Here is a 7,779-nt window from a genome sequence, read left to right on the forward strand (position 1 = left end):
TAAACACAGTCACTTCCAAATGAAATCTTTTCCAAGAACTGTACTGTGAAACTTGCTTTAGAAAACACGAGCTCTGCTCATCAGGATTTATCCCTGAGATGACCACATGAAATCCCTTGTCAAGACTCTCTACTGAAGGACTCCCAAGCTGGTGGTGAGAAAGTGCGCAGAGAAGGGGCCAAAAACTTCCCGCCCCTCTGCAACCATTTAAAAGTTAAACGTTGGAATCTGACATTTTTGTACCTGCCTCGCCTTCCCTGTCACGTGGGTATTTCTTCTGTCAGCATTTTCTTTAAACTGCGTTGTGGTGAGAACACCTAAGGCAAGATCTCCCCTCTCACCGGACTCAGGCGACTTTGACACCACATTGTCCCCTACACACTGCACAGCGTGTGGGGAGACTGGAGCCCGTGAACTCCATCGGTGGAAATCCACACTGCTGGCATTTCTTAGGATAACGTGAGTGGAAACCACATTTGGAAACCAAACTTGTTTTCGGGGTGGAAGGCATCATTTGTAAGGTGCTTGTGCTTTTTTAAGCAGTCACATGGCTGCAGGCTGAGGGCACTGGAAGGAGGGAAGGTGCAGAGGTGCAGGCGGGGCTGCCCCGGGCCCTGCGGGCCTCCTGCCCCTCCCACAGCTCCCCGGGCACCCGGGACAACGTCGGCCTCCTGGCAGCTCGTCCACACCGGGCAGGCATGCCGTGCCGGCTGCCAGGTGACCCAGAGCCCTCGGCTGTGCTGTGCAGGACCGACAGAGCCCGCTGTCACTCGGCGGACCCCACCTCTCCGGGACAGGGGAAGTGTGTGAGGCGCCCGCCCTGGGCTCTGCTGGTCCTCACCTGGCACCTGTGCACACACGGGAGGGCCCGGGAGACCCGCTACAAAACCGCTCTGGTGCGGACGGCAGGGTCGAAGCCCTGGGTGCAGGCCCCAGGCCTGGCCGTGCAGGGCGGGCCGGTGGGAGCCTGGGGGTCAGGGCTGGGGAGGCGCGGCCAAGACTGCAGGTTTGCTGGACAGACACGCACACGGTTGGGCACAAATACGGCGATCAGAAGGGACACGGGCTGTTGGTGTAAAACACAAACAGTGTTGATTCCCTGCTGAAATGATATTATGGATATGGTGGGTAAATCAGATATTTCAAGTTAATTTTACCTCCCTTTTCAGTCCTCGGTGTGTCCACTAGGAAATCTAACAGGACGGCAGGGGATCGCATTCTGTGCACTGTGTAGCAGGCTGGCCGGCAGGCTGGCCGTTGACTGAAGGCTGGTGGTGCATCCCGGATGGCCCTGGGCCTGCGCCTGGTGCGCTCGGGTGGCGGTGACGCGCCTAGGGACAGAGAACACCCGCCCCCCCAGACATGTGCGGGAGGAGCCTGAGGGGAGGTCACACTGCTCCGGGTGACAAATCTCTGAAAGGATCCCGCTGAGCTGAAGACACCGGATCCCGGGGATTGGCTGCAGACACAGGTGAGTTTGTCGCCGATGCGGAAGGGTCAGCAGGGAGACCCATCTTGCTTACTCTGGGGGGAGGTCGCTGGGAATCCTGCGGTAACTGAGTATGTCTGCTGCCCACTGACTGAGTGACCCGCGCCCGCCCCGCGCCCAGGGTTGGGAGCCTGGCGTGCAGGCGGCACACGTGGGGGCCACAGCCCTTTTCCAGGGGGGATATCTGAAGCTTTCTGGGTCTGTGCTGGGACCAAAGCTCCCCGAAATGTCGGCTTGGGCCCGGAGGCTGGCAGGCGTGGAGCCGTGGCGGGGGAGACGGCCACGTGCCCAGCGTGTGCGGAGGGAGGATGTCTAGGAGGTGCTCAGCCTCTCGCCCTCGAGCGGGACTCCCCGTCACAGACCCGGATCTGTGGGCAGGAATCAAGAGAGCCCAGTCATGAGCGTCACCCCGAAGGGACGCAGGGTCAGGCCCTGGGATCAGAGACCAGAGACCCGGGTCAGGACAGCCACCGTGGCCCCAGCTTGGCTGTGCGCGGGGGGCTCCACCTTCCACGCAATTCTGGTGTCTACACAAAAGCATCAGTCTTCACATGAGGGGCCCGGCTTTTTAAACACCTGTGCAAACCCGCTCTACAATCCACTTGCACTTAAGGATCTCAGTAAAAACAGCTAGAAGTTCTGTCAAGACAGATCATCAGGGGGCGGGTTGAAAGGGTGTGGTCAAGGCTCTGGAGTTTCTAGAGGCTTCTGCAATCCCAGGTCCCCTTTTCAGGGCTGGTCCCCACCACGCTCTGCCCATCAGATGGCGGGCATTCCTGATTTCTGGTTTGTCCTCCTCGAAACTCACTTCCTAGGTATCGCGATGGCCCCGGGGGCCTGGGTGCTGCCCCAGACTCGGCCGGGAAGGCCTGGGGAGTGGAAGTCCACTCGGAAAGCGAGAGTCAGGTCCCTGGGAACCCTCCGAGCTGGGCAGAGCGTGCCTGTAGGGCCGCCACCAGCAGGAAACGTCTGTTTTCCTTGCTGTCCAAGAACAGTCCCCCAGACCTCAGCCCCATGTTCTCGTGCATTAACTCCTTCACTCGGCCCGTGTCTCCAGCGCCTTCCACGTGGCAGGCGCAGCCTCTGTTCTCAGCCTGGCTTTCAGGGCTGTGCTGCCCGGTCTCCAGGGCCACCCCCTGGTGACCCCACCTGCTGTGTAGGCCCCTGTGTGGTCCCTCCCCTTGGACCCGGGCGTGCCTGCGGCCGCAGAACACAATAGAAGCTTCCAGAAGGAGGGGAGGCCCTACAGCCGCCGTTCTGCTCTCAAGGGGTCCCACCGTGGTGAGGGCGGCGACCACCCCAGCACCGGGCCTCTGCCCCGAGGGAAGACGCTGTCGGCACGTTCCCGCCCTCACAGAGGCCGTGTGCTCAAGATGGAGGCCAGCCCCGGAGCCCCCGCCACCCCACCCGAGACGGCTCTGCTGAGCCCGAACTCTGGCCCACAGAATCGGTAAAGCAGTTGTTAGTTCACGCCGCTGGGTTTTGGAGGAGGATGTTATGCAGTAACAGCAGCAAGTCCGACGGCGGAGGGAAGCAAAGTCAACTAGTCCGTAAGCAAACGTAAAAGGTGATCATGCCAATTACGTGAGGAGCAGAAGAGGTGCCCCTAGTGAGAGCAGTCAGGGAAGCCTTCCGGAAAGGGGGGACGTTTGAGTACCAGTTTCACAGAACCCTCGTGACGGTTCAACGAGACAGCGTCTGAAAAAGAGGCTAGAGGTGCCTTCCTCGCTCGGGGGCAGCTCGGGGGCAGCTCGGGGTCAATGTCAGGCCAGTCATGGGCCCCAGAAAGGGTGGCAGCGGGGGAGGAGCCAGGACGGCCGGGAGCCAGCAGTCAGCACGGCCAGGCCGGCCGCGGGCACTCGGCTGACCTGCTCTGCCCACACGTGCCTTGGTGAGGCCCTTCTGGTCCCCAGGCCTCCCCGTCCAGGCTTCACGGGGGTAGCTGGCCACAGCGGAGACTCTGGCTGGCCCGGGGACATCCGGGGCTCCGGCGCAGGGAGGTGAACCTATGATCCCCAGCCCGGCGGCCTATGGTAGCTGAGACGGTGCTGCAGGTGCAGGCCCAGCGGAGGGCCCACCCCCAGTCCACCTGGTGAGACCCCCCCCCCCCGCCAAGAGCAGGCCCTGGGGCACAGGGGGCAGCCTTTTCAGCTCTGACCAGGAGCCCTAACTCTAAATGTGAAGCCTGATTTTGATTTTCGGCTCCTTCCTGACGCAGCTTGTCTGTTTCAGAGGGGGTTGCTCGTCCTTTGCTTCTCAGCCTTCCGGAAGCAGCCCAGGACCTGCATTTCGGGGAGTCTCCAGGGCATTCTAACAGAGCATCAGCGAGAACCCCTGGCCCGGCATCAGCGTTCTGCCATCACCTTCATTCCAAGGCAGCAGCTCTCAACCCAGGGCCAGGAGATCCTCCGGGTGCCCTCAAAGCCAGAAGGGTCTGCCCTATTCTCTGAGAAATCAAAGCACACAGCTCCGCGGGGTGCGGCTCGACCAGTCCCGCCCGGGGAGAGCCGGCTCCCTGCCCTGGATTATTTATAAGTTCCGTCCATCTGAGCTGTCAGCAGTTGTTCTCGCAGCCCTGGCGGGCAGCCAGAAATGCACTCAGAGCCCGTCCGTCCACCCGTCCACAGCTCCGGGGATGCTGGAAGCAGAAAACCCTTTCTCATTGGAGAAGGTGGCTGTCAGGCCGCGCACGCCGCGCCCGTCCGAGCTGGGCCAGCCGGCCTCCGCTTGCAGACCTGGGGTGTGCGCGGTTTTGTTCCTACACTCTTCCTCTTGCTCATTGCTGCTTTTATTTATTCTCAGGGGTTGGCCCCTGGCGTCGCTCAAGCCATGGCTCCGTGTGCGCCGTGGACCCACGGTCAGCACGCGCCTTCTTGTTGCCCCGTGGGGAAGAAGGACTGACCGGAGGGCTGTGGAGGTGGCCCAAGGGCATAGGCTGGACGCCCGAGTCTCACCTGGCAGCCGCCATCTCCCTCTGATCACCCAAGACCTGGCCTGGGCCTTTCCTCCTGTGCCGGTCGTGGGTAATTCCCTGGATCTGCCCAGACTGTCCCACACTGGACAAGGCTCCTGGCGTCTGCTGTCCCCTCCCTGGCTCTCCAGCCGGCTCTTCCAGGACCTGTGCCCACAAACGCCAACTTCAGCTCTTCTTATGAGCTTCTGACAAAGGCGAGAAATTTCAGTTCCCTCCTGGCTACCCGGCACCCCCAGGCCTGGCCGGTGGGCCGGGCCACCAGCAGGAGGACAGGTGCAGCTGACCAGCATGTGGGCTGAGGCCCGGGGGCACTAGACCTTTCTGGGGAGACATGGGGGCCTTGTCCGGAGAGTGCAGCAGAATAAAGGAGAGTGGGGACCAGCACTGTAGAAAGCCCAAGCGTGTTTTATGCTGCGCCCAGGACTTGTCCCTGACCTCTGGTCAAAGGTGGTGCCCTCTCTGTGACTCAGATCAAGGGGCCCCCGTGCAGGGGGGGGGGCAGGGAGGATCAGGCAGGTGTGCCACGTGCCTCACAGCTCACGGCTCACGGGGCGGGTGGGCTCCTACGTCTTACTGGGGGAGGTACAGCGAGTCCATCCCTCCTGGGAGGCAGGGATGCCAGGCCGACACGTCCTCTCCCCGGGGCTGCCCAGCTCAGGACCAGCCTGAACCTGGACTCCAACTCCCGAGTTAGGTCAAGGGCCTCTCCAGCTCCGTGTGGGAGGGTGAGTCATTCCTTCCTCTGCCGCAGGGACGAACCTACCAAATGCCTCCTAACCACTGAGTCAGTGCTCAGAAAAGCCATTTTTAGAGCCTCACTGAGGGCTCAGTACCAGTGAATCAGAAATTCCACTATTGAAATAGAATTTGCAGAGTGCTACTTCCCAGTGGGCAGAACCGGAAGGGAAGGTGCCCCCACACCAAGAGATAAGGCTGCCCACAGGGACCCTGCCAGCCCCAGGCCCCTCTGACCGAGGATCAGGTCCTGCCCCACACCTAGAGCCCAGCAGAGGAAAGAGCGTCTATAATGGGGGGGTCTAACAGGCGACAGGACCTGGGTCTATAATGGGGGGGTCTAACAGGGGACAGGACCTGGGTCTATAATGGGGGGTCTAACAGGGGACGGACCCGGGTCTATAATGGGGGGGGAGTCTAACAGGGGACAGGACCCGGGTCTATAATGGGGGGAGAGTCTAACAGGGGACAGGACCTGGGTCTATAATGGGGGGGGAGTCTAAAAGGGGACAGGACCCGGGTCTATAATGGGGGGTCTAACAGGGGACAGACCCGGGTCTATAATGGAGGGGAGTTTAACAGGGGACAGGACCCGGGTCTATAATGGGGGGGTCTAACAGGGGACAGGACCTGGGTCTATAATGGGGGGGTCTAACAGGGGACAGACCCGAGTCTATAATGGGGGGGGAGTCTAACAGGGGACAGGACCCGGGTCTATAATGGGGGGGTCTAACAGGAGACGGGACCTGGGTCTATAATGTGGGGGTCTAACAGGGGACAGACCCGGGTCTATAATGGGGGAGTCTAACAGGGGACAGGACCTGGGTCTATAATGGGGGGAGTCTAACAGGGGACAAGACCCGGGTCTATAATGGGGGGGTCTAAGAGTGGACAGGACCTGGGCCTATAATGGGGGGTCTAACAGGGGACAGGACCTGGGTCTATAATGGGGGGGTCTAACAGGGGACAGACCCGGGTCTATAATGGGGAGAGTCTAACAGGGGACAGGACCCGGGTCTATAATGGGGGGTCTAACAGGGGACAGACCCGGGTCTATAATGGGGGGAGTCTAACAGGAGACAAGACCCGGGTCTATAATGGGGGGGTCTAACAGGGGACAGGACCCGGGTCTATAATGGGGGGTCTAACAGGGGACAGGACCTGGGTCTATAATGGGGGGTTTAACAGGGGACAGGACCCAGGTCTATAATGGGGGGGAGTCTAACAGGGGACAGGACCCAGGTCTATAATGGGGGGGAGTCTAACAGGGGACAGACCCGGGTCTATAATGGGGGGAGTCTAACGGGGACAAGACCTGGGTCTATAATGGGGGGGTCTAACAGGGGACAGGACTCAGGTCTATAATGGGGGGTCTAACAGGGGACAGGACCCGGGTCTATAATGGGGGGTCTAACAGGGGACAGGACCCGGGTCTATAATGGCGGGGAGTCTAACAGGGGACAGGACCCGGGTCTATAATAGGGGATCTGCCTGGGGACAGGAGCCAGGCCTACAGTGGGGGATCAGGTCTATAATGGGGGGGTCTTCAGGTGGACGGGACATAGCTCTAAACTGAGCCTGAGCCTGGTTCGAGCTGCGTCTGGGTGCCCACAGTTGGGATGCACGCTGTCCCCCAACAATGAAGCCATTCAGGCCTGAGGCCAGGTCATACCTGGGAACCAGGCCCTGCCTCCTGGGCAGCCAGCTGGACAGCACTGCGTCACTGACTCGGTGATGTCCTGGCTTAGAGGTGTGCCCTGCCATGATGTAAGGCCCTGTTTCCCCCCAAACAGTGGCCTGGGTCTCGGGTGGGAACCCCCCTCAGGACAGGTGTGGGATGGGTCCGTGAACAAGCCAGCACGTCCCGAGTTGGCGTGGTTGCGTGCCGACTCCGGGACAGTCCTGGGAGAAAAGCTGGGGCTCCCTCAGCGGGTCCTAGAAGCACGCACAACTCCCCCCAGGGACAAGCCCCATCGCTGGGGGGACTGCAGACCCCCCCCACGTGTCCCCCCCACACACACATAGGGAAACCCGGATGGCGGTTTAACTGGCGTGATCGCCGTGAACGCTGCAGACATGGCTTGCGCCAGGTCGGTGCCCAAGGACTGTCCAACGCCCAGGGTTGCTCGGAGAAGCAGAGAGAGGCAGACGGCCTAGACCACTTTCAGACTTGCCGGTCACTGCCAGGACCCCCATCACGGGCGAGCGCGTGGGTGCCAGGCCGCCACAGCTGGGGCGCACCCCTGTCCTGGGGACCATTCCTGAACATTTCACCTGGCTGCTTTGCGGGGTGTGGCTGGGGCTGAGCAGGCAGAGTCCCGGCCCCAAAGCACTGTCGTCTCTGCCGTCTGTGTGTCTGCTCAGGAATCCGGGCTTAGCCAGGAGCTCTGACTGCCTCCGGCGCCTGGGGGGCTCCGGCAGCAGCCGGCCTCCCCCGGACGGCAGGGTGGGCCCTGTGTGACCTGATCTTGGACATGATATCCCAGCTCATCTGCTGCATTGGTTTCTCCTCAGGATGCGGAAGAGTCGCCGGGTCCAGCCCACACCAGGTTGGAGGCCACAGCACCCGCCACTTCCCTCC

Source organism: Halichoerus grypus, chromosome 6, assembly GCF_964656455.1.
Source record: "Halichoerus grypus chromosome 6, mHalGry1.hap1.1, whole genome shotgun sequence".
NCBI lineage: Eukaryota > Metazoa > Chordata > Mammalia > Carnivora > Phocidae > Halichoerus > Halichoerus grypus.